Source organism: Talpa occidentalis, unplaced genomic scaffold (genome assembly GCF_014898055.3).
Source record: "Talpa occidentalis isolate TD23 unplaced genomic scaffold, MPIMG_talOcc4v2.1 talOcc4.3, whole genome shotgun sequence".
NCBI classification, from domain to species: domain Eukaryota; kingdom Metazoa; phylum Chordata; class Mammalia; order Eulipotyphla; family Talpidae; genus Talpa; species Talpa occidentalis.
Window position 1 is genome coordinate 40474374 of NW_023603184.1, and position 13320 is coordinate 40487693.

General features: G+C 42.8%; 1 pseudogene; it reads right to left on the reverse strand.

Moving 5' to 3' along the window:
- Window positions 1-9711: 9711 nt before the first annotated feature.
- Window positions 9712-10683, reverse strand: LOC119254700 (heterogeneous nuclear ribonucleoprotein A1-like; annotated as a pseudogene).
- Between the last annotated feature and the right edge of the window lie 2637 nt (window positions 10684-13320).

Here is a 13320-nt window from a genome sequence, read left to right on the forward strand (position 1 = left end):
GGGTGAAACAAAAGAATTTAATTTTGAAGTCATGCCAGAAATTAGGAAGCTTTGGAGCAGAGGAGTTGACAGGATCTGATAAGCAAAGAAAGAAGTGGGTCAGAGCAATAAAAGGAGAAACAGAGGAGAAATTATACCACAGTAGAAAAAGTTGGGCTTTAGAGTCAGATTGAACAGACTTTGAGTTCTAATCCTGCTTCTAACCAACAGGGTCACTTAGGAAAAATTATTTATCCTCTCTGAGCCTCAGTTGTCTTCCTGGCAAATAGAGATAATAGTACCAACCTTTTAGCGATGTTATGGGGTAGGTCCTGCCTGATACATAGTAGGTACTCATAGCTGGTGGCTGGATGGTGGTATGGTAGTGGTGATGGTGGTGGTAGTGATGATGAAAATGGTGGTGATGGTAACTGAAAGAAAACTTACTCCGTCTTTGTCAGTATTTAGTACTAGCATTCTTTTTCAGTTCAGCCATTCTGATAGGTGTGTAGTGGTATCTCATCATGGTTTTAACTTGCATTCCCCAATGCCTAGTGATGTTGAACATCTTTTCTTGTGCTTCTTTGAATTGACATGTTTTTAAGTTATAACCTCAGTTGGAATTATAAACAGCAGGTTTGTTGACTATTTGCATGTATTGATCTCTATCTCATCAAGAGGTGATCTTGAATTTTGATCACCAAGATGACAGCTTTGCCTCTTTTCTTATTTATACTTCTCATTTCTTTCTCTTATCCTCCTTATGTACTTCTAGAATTCTAGTTCAGGACTTTCGGAGCATTAGGCATAAGGTTGATTTTTTAAAGATTTATTTATTTATTTATACAAGCACTGGGTACAGTCAGAAGCACGGGAGGGTGAGAGAATTCACCGCTCCCAGAGCGGGGAGCAGAGCAGGCAGAAGGACCGAAGTACACTGCTGAGGGGAGCAGCGGGTGGCAGGAAAGGTCTGCCGGCCATGTGGGACATTCACCCAGCGGCCTGGAATCAAACTGGCGCTGCAGAGGCTGCGGGCAGCTCCGCAACCCAGCGCTCAACCGCTGGGCCACTGGGGAGGCCCCATAAGGTTGACTTTTAGCATAAAATATTTTGAATAGTTTGAAGTCTTTGGAGGTGTGGGCAACTTCTTGCTTACCCACCAGGAGAGTCAATATGCCATTGATTCTCTTCTTTAAGATTCTTCAGTCTCTTCCTACTGCTCTTAGGAGATGATCGTGAGAGCGGTAGTAATTATGATGATAGTGATGATGGTGATGGTTGTGGTGGTGGTGGTGATTATAATTGGGGAAAATTTAGACTCTTGCTGGTTGAGCAGTAATGACTTGGATTTCCTGAGCCAATACCCATGGATGTAGGAATGACACATGAAGTTTTGGGAGCGAGCAGAAGAGTGGGCCAAGTTGTGCGGCCTTCTTTTGCAGGATGGCTGCAGTTTTTATGGTATCTGGACAGCAGCCATTTGCTTTCTGTAAGGAAAATGCATTAGCCACGATCCATCATACTGGTTTGCTGACTCCAAGTCTTTCATGACGAACGCTAAAATTAAGTGATTACATTTTTTTCTATTTTAAAAGATATGGCTTCCTGCTGGTCATAATAAGTAGGATCAAGTGTAATGGTCAGGAGAGGTAGTTTTTTGGGGGAGTGTGACTTGGAACTTGCCCAAGAGAATCCACATTCTGCATTCCACAGCTCTGCAGAAGGCCAGGACACTGGGGGTATGGAGGGTAGAGAAGAAGAAGAGCAGATCCTGTTGTGAAAAGATAAATATTTCTGTCAGTATCACATGCTTAAAGCATCCAGCTTGTGTACCTCAGCTCTGCGGCAAATAGACTTCTCATTCCCTTTCTCACATAAGATTGACATCCGGCTGTCTCCATGGCAAGGACAGCTAAATAGGAAAAGAAGCCAGGACAGGGTGGCCAAACTCGCTGACTGGTGAGGTTTTGGGTTCACAAATGGCTTGATAGAAGGAAATTACTCTTAATTAAGTGGTTTCAGACTGCCAGCTACTGTGCTAGTGGCTTCATAGTTGATCCTTACAATAACTCAGGAGTTGATAATATTTACGTCATTCTGCACATAAGAAAATCAGGATTCAGAGAAAGGAAGTGACTTGCCCTAAATCATGGAATCAACTCAAGACTGAGCCAGCATATAAGTTCAGGTCTTTCTGACCAAAGTGTCCAGTCCTTCCATTTTACAGATCTGTGAATTTGGAATGCTGAGAAATGAGGCAACTCAACGGAATATTGAAAAGGAGACTGGTGTGGAGGATCTCTCTCTTAGCTCAGGCCTGAAGTATTTCAAGGAGCCAAACTTCAAGAGATCTATGTCTGAACCAGGAACACAGGGGGAAGGGCAGGGTGGGTGAGAGGACAATAAGAGGAGAAAAGGTAAGGATGGTGGTGCTTGGAATTTTCTGGATCTCGTCCCTTTCCTCCGCCCCTTTCCTCTTGTTCTCATCCCCAGGCCCTCAGTGGCACAACGGGGGGGGGGGGGGGGGGTGACCTTGAATGATAAGAAACTCAGAATGCTCTCTCCCCAGGCACCCCAGCTCTGGTGTGAGGCCTGCCCTAAACTCTCCGGGGATGGGGAGGGTTCTCCAGGGACCTTTTAATAGTCTTCTGGCCTCATGGGTTGGGGTCCATGAACTTCTCAAGAGCTTACACAAATATTTCAACCTTGAGAAGAAATATATATTGACTCCAAAATGTGAACAGAAAGACAGCTACATCAAAATTAAGTAAGTGACAACAAATGCATTATTTTGCCAACTAGGCACAGGCCACTCAATCAAATCAGTTCTTGTTTAAATAACAAATGCAATGAAATTGAAGTTACAAAACAAAATTAATAATTTACTCTTTACAAACCTCAAAATTATGAAAATCCTTTTCAGAACTTTTGCTACAATAAAAGGCATTGGACATAGGAATCATTGGTTATGCTTGTCCTGAGTCTGCAGGCTGTGAAGGTCTTAGCTGGGCTCTGCAGCCCTCACCCTGCAGGGTCCCCTTAGGTCACAGCAGCAGCCTGGAGGAAGGAAGCAGCAGCTAATTTCCTGGTAGGACTGGGCATCACAATTCAGTCTGCAGGGACATGGCTGGGGCCATCTGCCATCAGCAGTTCTGCTCTCTTAGGATATGCTGGAGAAAGGCAAAGAGCAGGCAGCCCATTGCTACACAAAGGAGATTTAAACACCCTTCTGTCATCTGCCTGCATCAGCCAGGACAGCAACATGTTCAGATGTGGGGTTTTGCAACTCCCTCTGGCTACGCCTGTGGAGAAGAGGCTGGCGAGGGCCACCCTAGTGGCAGAAAGACCAAGGAGGAGGCTGCTGAAGGTCCATGAGAGGTGATAGTGGGTTGGTTTGCAGTAGAGGCAGTCAAGAAGAGGAAGGAATTTAAGAGATGTATCTAAGGTAGACATGGCAGGACTTTTTAAATAGCTGCATGTGGGGAGTGAAGGGGAGGGAGGAGTCCTCGACGAGTCCCTGCAGAGTCCCGGCTTGGAGGTGGGTTTGGGTGGGGACCCGATGGGAGCCAGCAAATGTAAGTGCTTGGGATATGCTGATGTCAGCTGAAGGGCCTGTGAGATGCCCAACAGAAGTTATTTGGGATACAAAGTGAGCTGCTGGCTTCGAAAGTTTGACCCAAGGTGAAGGCATGGAGGAGGGCGTCCACCCAAGTCAGAGTCATGGGCATTTCACTGGAGGGCCACAGGGTGTTCTTCCAACTTGGATTCTCCTCTTCCACACCCTTCATCTGTTCATTCCATCCACAAAACCTCTGCTGATGTTCAGTCTGGTGGAGAATGAGACAAGAATGAGGGCAACTGGGTTGTGAGGTGGAAAGGACCCCCCCCTCCTCCTGAGAACTGTGGGTCTCCATTGCTGCCTACAGAGGTGGTGAGGTCATGGGCAACTTTAAGGAGCAGCACTGGAACTGGGTCTGGAGAGCTGAGTGGAGTCCATCTAGGGGACCAACACTGAAGGCAGAGGGAGGAGCGTCGAGCTCATGGAGCAGACTAGCAGCTAAGGATTTTGCCATGGCTGTTTGGGAGTCAGGAAAAAAAAGAAAAGCTCAGAACCCAGACCTCCTATAGCCCTGCAAGGTGCTGTATTTATCTCTGTAGCTATATCACAAATTTAGGGGTTTACAGTTCTAGAGTCAGAACCCTGAAATCAGTTTCACTAGTCAAGGTGTTGGCAAGACTGGTTCCTTTTGAGAATCCGAGGGGAGAACCTGTCACCTTGCTTTTTGCAATTTCTTGTAGCTGTCTCTATTCCTGGCTTGCGACCCTTCTTCCATGTTCAAAGTTCTTCACTCCAATCTCCACTCCCATCATCACTTCGTCTGCCGTGACCCTGACCCCCAATGTCCCTCTTATAAGGACTGCTGTGGTTATGTCAGGCCCACCTAAGTAATACCAGATAATCTCAAATGCCTTAGTCTAATCATATCTGCTGTGCCCCTTTTAACACAAAAGATAGCATTTACCAGTTCTAGGGGTCATTTACTGGAGTTATTATTCGGTTTGCTACAGGTGCCCACCACATTCATCACCACCAGGGCATGGAGAGCTACACTCAGGCCCTAGGAGCCTGAGGCCAAGGTCAAGGCTTTCCATCCCTGCTCCAGGCTGACCTGCAGCGATTCAGTGCCAAGTCTGTCCACAGACCCTGAGTTCAGAGACTACCTCAGGTTCTCACTGAATTGTATGCTGATTATCAGGCCCACAAGATTGGAAACAGAGGAGTTGAACAGAGCCAAATGGGTTTCTTTAATCAGGACTTCTCAGAGTCTTTCTTAGCTGTATGCTGTGTCTCTCTCCAAACTCAAGTGATTCTGAAACCTTTTCAAGAGAGCAGCATTCTATGGAACACAGCTTAGTCCATGTGGCATAGAGCAGAGGAGTAGGTGCTTTCTTTGGCTCTCAAACAGGCTGCCTGCAGGAGAGTCAGTGGGGAAGAGAAAATCTTAGTTCCAGATTACTTTATTGAAAGAATGTATCTTTCAGGTGCTAGATTCTAGGTATAGATTAACAAATTATATAACGATGTTTCCTGTCCACAAGGACTTTACTTAATCTACTATAGTAGAAGTAAAAATTTATTGATTTTAATACTACCCTTTGAGTTAAAGGCTGTGGAGGAAATGTCCAAGATACAAAGAGAAAAAAATAACAGGGTGGGCCTCCCTAGTGGCGAAAAGGGTTAAGCACCGCACTGTGAAGTTATCCACAGCCTCTGCGCACGAGTTCTATCCCTGCGCAGGCAGCTACCCACACGGCGCAGCAGACCTCTCCTGTCTTGCCTGCTGCTCCCCTCAGCAGTGGATTTCAGTCAGTCTGCCTGTTCTGTTTCCTACTCTGTCTCTGGTGGATCCTCTCACCTTCCACACATCTGGCCTGTACCCCAGTTTTTGTATGCATAAATAAATAAATATTTTTTTTAAAATAACAAGGTGTTCAAAGAAGATGTCATTTAAGCCAAGAATCAAAGAAGGAGGAGAAAGCAATACATAGGCTGGGAAAAGTGGACACTCTGGGCAGAAGAGACAGCGTGAGTAAAGGCCCTGAGGTGGAAGGGAGTGTGGCATATTTAAGGAACTGAAGGATGAAAAGAGAGCAGTGTGGCTGAAGCCCGTGAACATGGATGGAGAAGATAAGCTAAGCTTGGCAGGAGGAGCTACTGGAAAGACCTGATTATATAGGTGCTTGTGGGTCAAGGTGAAGAGTTTGGCCATCACCGTGTGGTGTTGCACCACTTAAAGCAAATTCACACACAGCAATGACTGTGGATTTGTTTGGAGAATAGACTGTAAACAGTCAGAAGGTATTGCTGTTACTGTGTTGCCAGTGTCTAAAACAGTGTCTGGTAAACAATGTGAGGTCACTGGACAAGTATTTGTTGAGTGGACCAATCAATAAGAGAAGTAGGAGCATTAATGCAGCAGCTACTGAGGTAATGACCAGCCATGGCAGGTGACATTGGGCTGAAGATGGAGAAAGGAGACAGGAAGAAGTGGGGACATCCAGCATGCATTTCGGAACTAGAAATGACAAAAGTTGCTGCTGGGTTGAAGGTGATAGATAAGTAGGGGAGAAATCTGGAACGTCTCCTGGGTTTCTGCAGCAAGTGGTGCCATTTTCTGTGAAGGGCAATATTGGGAGGAGTTAAGGAATACAGTGTGGAGATTGGACATGGGGAAGTGGGCCATTCTTCAACACATTAGGTGTGGGATGCCTTGGAGAGTGCCGAATGCAGAGAGCAAGTTGGGTGTCTGGATTCCAAAAGAGAGGTAAAGCTTGGAATTATAAAATTGAGAGTCATCATGCACAGATGGGCTTTAAAACCACGTCATGATTGTAGTACTGGGTAGAACTGGAAGGGTCATGCTGACTGAAATCAGTCAGAAGGAGAAAAACAAGAGCTGGGTGGTTTTGTTCATATGTGGAATATAAAGAAACAAAAGAAAGGAACAGAAAAAATTAAACAAACAACAAAACCCGTAGAAATAAGATTGTAGAATTGGTGCTGCCAGAGGGGGAAAGTAGAGGGTGGGGAGCAAACTGTGGAGAGGGTTCAAAGCAAAGTGGGTGCTTTGGTGATGGGTGTGGTGGGGTAACGTACATCTGAGGAGGTGTGAGCTTATTTCCCTAAATCATAGACAGCACGGTAAACCATCATTACCTCAATAAAAAATATCAAATTATTCATTAATTTTAACAACTATGTCACAAGCCAGTAATCCTGAGAGAGTGTGTGAATGAAGAGAGGAGAGGGCCAGGACTTAGGTGAGTTCAAAGGGGTCTAAAAACAAACAAAACCAAACCAAAAGCCAAACAAATAAAAATGTTCTTATTAGTGTCGCGAGCTGGAGAAAACCATTTAACACCTCTGAGTTTGTTTCCTCCTCTGTCAATTAGATAATAATTCCTCCTTAGAGGATGTGTTGTAAAGCACTGGACACAAGGGCAGGGCCTCAATAGACCATACAGCCCAAGGAGGGCTCAGAATTCTCCATTCTGACAAAGTCAGGCGAGGGACAGAGTTAGCCCTTCGTCAGCCAAAGGCAGCAGAAAGAGATCCCCTAACCCCCTCTGGGAGTCCCTCTCACAGAAGCCAGGATTCTCTCCAGCTGCTGCCAGCACTGACTTAGAAATCTAGGCCATTCTGCCCAGAGAGTCTCAGGATGGCCACCAGAGGGAGTGCCTCCTCACAACTTGACCTTGCTGGCTCTCCTCATTCCCTCTACTCTCCTTTTCCCTCTACCCTTTTCCTGTCTTCTGAAATTTCATCAAAAGAGATGAAAGATGCATCATCTCATATTCTCTGTTCCACACTGTCTCATTCTGTGGACACAGGATTCCTGAGCTTGAAGATTTCACATTGTGGTCACCAAAGGAAACCAGTTATAGTCATGTATGATGCTGGGGAAAGAAAGTTCTGGAATAAGAAAGACCCAAACTGAAACTTAATTCTGGCTCCTATGGACTGGGAGGTCTCAGGTAGGTCAGTGCACCTCTCAGAGCTGTGATGGGACCAACAGCTACATTGGTTGTGAGTACTGAGAGTTCAGTTTACGTATGTAAGTTAGTGATATTATTAGCACCTACTCATAGGGTTGCTTTGAGAATTAATGGAAGTAATCACATAACTCGCCTCCTTCATAGCAGACACTCAAAAATACTAGCTTTTTAGTAAGTATTGATATAAAGAGCAACTCATAGTAATCCTTAATGTTAGTTCTTTTTCCTAACCCCATCTCTTTCTACAGATGTAGAAACTGAGGTCACTTGGGGAATGAGGAGTAGGCACTTGTCCACATCTTTCTTCCATGCCCAGCACAGTCAGTAGCACAGACAGAAATCCTGGGCTATTAGGGTCAAATTCTCAAAAAAGTTTCCTTCATCTTTTGCTGAAGGTGAGAGGCTACCAAGATGGCAGACCAGGCAGAACTTTGTCCATAGAGGTGGTAGATGAGCTCACAGCTACGCCTAGAGTCCTCTGCATAACACCCACCTACAGCACTTGACTTTGGTCTCAGATTCATTTGGTTACTTTTGTTTAGACAATTCAGCATGCTACCTGTCAGCTCTGAGATATTCGAGGGCTTTTACCAGTTGACCCTAATTTAACTCCCAGTTTTATGCTTGTCTCCTCCGTTCCCCCAACATTTATGTTCCAGATACTTTAATTAATTAATTCAACAAGCATTTAAGTATCTGCCAAGTGTCAGAACAGGGAAGTCTTGCCCTTCTTGGTTTGAAAGTGTAAGGGGAAAGAAGTCTCACTGGAGTCTGGTAGGAATAGCTCTATGGAGAAGGCCACCTGACTGCAGCTAGGATCTCTAGCCTTTTAAAAAGGAATGTGCTGGGGCCTCCCTGGTGGTGCAAGGGGTTAAGATGCAGCACTATGAAGCTATCTGCAGCCACTGCAACACGAGTTCGATCCCCAGCCGCGGAGCTACCCACATGGTGCAGCAGATCTCTCCTGTCTCGCCCGCTGCTCCCCTCAGCAGTGTATTTCAGTCAGTCTGCCTGTTCTGTTTCTCACTCTGTCTCTGGTGAATCCTCTCACTGCCCGCACCTCTGGCCTGTACCCCAGTTCTTGTATGCATAAATAAATAAATCCTTAAAAAAACAAAATAAATAAAGAGGAATGAGGTCAACCCATGCAGACCCAGAAGTAAGGGGGTAGAGGAAACTACTTTCCTGATGAAGGACATAAGGGAACATAGAACGAAGGGAGCATGTGTGTCTCCACATAAAATAGTTGCTGTGCTGAGAACCCAGTGTTAAAATTAACAGATGGAAACAGTAAGAAAAAGCCAAATGGGAATACTAGAAATAAGAAGCATACTTTTACTTACTCCAGTACTTTATTCATTATTTTTAAAAACCTGAATTCATCTGTAGAATGAATACATCCTAAAAAATGATTGGTTAATTTGAAGGTAAGGCAATAAAAATTATTCAAATTGAAACACAAAAAAAGGGGTGGAAAAACAATGGCAAAACAGAACATCCAAGAGCTGTTGGTACAATCTCAAACAGTCTAACATCCATATAAATGAAATCTCCAAAGGAAAGTGATAACAGAGCTTAAGGAATAGTTAAAGATGTAATGATTACACATTTTCCAAAAATAATGAAAACTATGAAATCATAGGCTCAAGAACACAGAGAATTTCAAATGATTAAAAAATGTATAGATGTAATTTACTAAACTGCTGAAATCAAAGGTAAAGCAAAAATCTTAAAGCTTCTCGACCCAAGTAGGTTACAAATAAATTTCAGATGGGAACTGGCACCACCTTGAAGGAATTCTAATGTTACACTAATGAGATAGTTTACCAAGATGACTTCAGAGTAGAGCAGCTTTACACATAGCACATTAAAAAAAGGACACATTTACTCAGCATCATGATCAGACTATTACATTTAGCAATCAACAACATGGGTGCAAAAAAAACTACATTAAAACACTTCGTTTGGAATGCTTTATACTTTCCATAGAACAGACTAAAATAACCTGTTATACAATTAGTCACAAATACAACCGCTGAGTTTTTTGCTCATCCATGTGAGTATTGTCTAAAACATGTCTTCTCTGTAGCAGCGAGGCCCTCACACCTCTGCACTTGTCTGAGTTCACAAATTTGTTGTAATCTGTTGTTCCCTGTCATTTCTCTCACTCTCTTCTCCTGCTAAGCTTTGTTTTCTGGCAGTTAATTAAAACCTTCTGTCATGGCCATAGCTATGCTGCTATTGGAACCACCATAGCCACCTCGGTTTCATGATTTGGAGTAGTAATGGCCTCTAGCAGAGCTTCTGCCGCCAGTTTCCTTCTTTCATGGGCCCCAAGTTTGAAGATTGATTGCTGTAATTGCCAAATCATTGTCAACTTCGTCACCTCCAAATGTACTTCCACCATTACCAAATCCATTAAAACCATCCCTGCGACCACTAAGTCTACCACCACTTTGGCTGCCACCAAAGCCACCTCAACCACTTTAGTTTCCTCCATCACCATGGAGGACATTTTGAGTTCCCATCAAAACCACTTACATGACCACCACAATGTTTCCAGAACCACTTTGACCCCTTTAGTTGGATGAACCACTGACCGTCTCTTGCTTAGGTAGGGCTATCCTTACTTCATAGTGGTGGCCATTCACAGTATGGTATTTTTGAATGACAGTCTTGTCTACAGAATCGTGGTCATCAAAGGTCACAAAAGCAAAGCATCTCTTGTTGCCACTGTCTCCATCAGTCATGATTCCAATCACTTCCATTTTCCCATACTGTTCAAAATGTTATCAGTGGTTCTTCAGTGTCCTCTTCAACGCTACCATCAAAAATATTTTTCACAGTGGAGTGGGCACCGGGTCTTTGAGAATCTTCTCGTGACACAGCACTTTTTGGTTCCACAATTTGTCCATCCACCTTGTGTGGCCTGGTATTTATGGCTGCATCCACCTCTTCCACTCTGGTATAAGTGACAAATCCAAAGCCTCTAGATTGCTTGGTGTTTGGATCGCTCATACCACACAGTCTGTGTGTCCCCCGTCACTCAAAATGGCTTCTCAGACACTCATTGGTTGTTTCAAGGTTAACTCCAATGAAGAGCTTCTGCAGCTGTAGGGGCTCTTTAAGGGACTCTGACTTAGACATGATGGCAGTGAAAGGGGACCCTTTTATGTTTAAGTTTTTATCTATATTTGGGTCACTTTTGTAAATTGTATTTCCCACAGAAACTGTCAATTTAATCTAATACATATATTTGAAATATATATAGAAGTTTGCAAAGTATATTTAGAAGTTTGCAAAGTAGCGTCTTTTGCTTTTTAAAGTTTCTTTTGTCTCAATTACTTCACTACTATACTTTCATATTTTGTCTATGTGTCCTATTTGTTATATGTCTCTTTATTCCTTATTATACTACTTAGTAGTTTATTTTATTATTAAAAAACCAAAACTTTAATTTTTTAATTAGCTCTAGTCTTTTTTCTATTCTTGAGCTCATTAATTTCTGTTTTTATTTTTATTATTTTCTCCCTGCTTTCTTTTGGGTTTCTTTGTTGCTCTTTTATTAGATATTATGACCTGGAAATTTAATTCATGTCCTTTCTCTTTCATTTTTATTCATATATGTTTCTTCAAAATGAACTGTGGATTCAACATTTTATGAATTCCAACATTCTAAGAAAGATTATTTTGAATTTGTCAAGATTATGTATATGGAAGAATAAAGGCTTAATTATAGGCTGGACACGTCTAAAGTAGAAAAGCAAAGAGAAAAGTTTGGTCCCCAAATATTATGACTAAATGATTAAGACATTGTGACATTGGCAGAGATAGACAGCAGGAGAGAATAAAAGCCCCAACACGCATCATGTATGTGCAGAACTCTGTTATATGATAGAGGTGACACGTCATATCCTTGGGGAAAAGGAGGAGGCTTCAACAGATAGAAATGGAAAAATGCTTATTCATATGTTAAAGATAAAATTGGAACTTAACTCACACCATATAAAAATCCAGGCAAACTGAGTATCTACGTATGTGTTGACCTCAAACAAAAAGCAATTAGTTACTTTACCAACAAAATAGATTTATTCAGAAACAACAACATAAAGGCAATTTGGAAAGTGCAGTCTTGTGGCAAGACACTTCCTTAGAACCAAAGCTACCACTCCCTTATATGACCTATTGAGAGGAGCTCCTGCCTGGTAGAGAGGAACACATCCCTTCCACTGAAGCACTAAAGCAAAATCACTTCCCATGAGAGGTGCAAGTCATGTTGGGTTCTGTAGTTTTGCTGATAGCGCATGCATGGAAACTTTCTTCTAGCCTCCTGGCTTCATTTAAATAGGATGTTTGTATATTAACTTCCACATTTCTGCCTTTTATCAAGATCTTTCTCTGAAAACTTCATTGATCAAGACTCAAGTTTATTCTGGATTCAATGGTCTTTGTGTTCCTCATGTCAGGAAGGGGCTTTCCTGGGTGTCGTGTCCCCCAGGGGCAAGAGTGTGCACAGACTGTGGTGACAGATGGAGTGCAGGTCCAGTCAGGGCTTGGAGCTTTCTTTAGATGTGTTAAATGAATCCAAGAGTTTGTAACCTGAAGTTTGGCTGCACAGGGCTTGTTAGAAACACTTGATAGGAATCCTGCCAGCAGAGTTGAAGAGTCTGGAGATATCTTCCCACAGATGAAATCTCCAGATTGCAGGATGTGTTGCTTAAGGCCTTTGTCTCCCTGGAACACTATGTGGAAACATTGTTCAACTAGAACTTGGTTATTGTTGATGTAATCAATTAGACTTTTACAGTACTGATGCATATCTCCTTAAATCAGCTGTGGGTCAAAAGAGGCAGGGATTATGGGTCCTAGATCCCTGTGGATCTCAAAGGTGAGAGTGTATGATTTCCAGGAGAGGTAGATCTGAGATTTAGAAGGACCAATAACACTGTTTTTGTCAGGATACTTGGAGAATCTCTACAAATTTGGCCAATTGAGATCTAAGAATTCTGTTGGTGCATTTAATCAAATTCCAGGGTTGAGGATGATAAGATCGTAAAAATGTCGCTAAGTCAGCCACAGCACAGACTTGTTGGAGCACCTGGCCAATAAAATGCATTCCTTGAATGCTATAAAGTTCAAGAGGAGTTCTCTAGATATAGATAAGATTTTTCCAAAAGGACTTTGACCACAGAAGAGTCTGTAGCCTATTTGCAAAGGAAGACCTCATTCCAGGGAAAAAATAGACCCATGAATGCTATCATTTTATCAGTGGACCAATGGTTTAATATATGTACAGTGGTTAGGAGTGAAAATTTTAGATCCTCTGATAGAACCATGTTGTCATTTGGGCAGAACCAGAGCTTTCACTCTTTTGTCATACCAACAACTATTGAATTTCCAATATTGTTTTTCCCTCTCTGGGGTCAGTTGTTGCACTGCTGAGGGGAGCAGTGGGCGAGACAGGCGAGATCTGCTGCCCCATGTAGGTAGCTCCCTGGCTGGGGATCAAACTCGTGTTTCAGTGGCTGCAGATATCTTCATAGTGCTGAGACTCACCCCTTGCGCCACCAGGGAGGCCCTGGTATTTTTCTTTTAAATGAATTCTATTACCTCTATTTTGAGTCACAAATTCCTGGATGACTACAATAAACTCCTAGAGTTAAACTTAAACTGAGGAGGTGACTATCAGAAAAGAAAACTTTATTCATGCAATAGCTACAGAAAATGTTTCCAGTTTCTTAGGAGATAACTAAAATAATAATAATAAATAGATAATAAATAAAA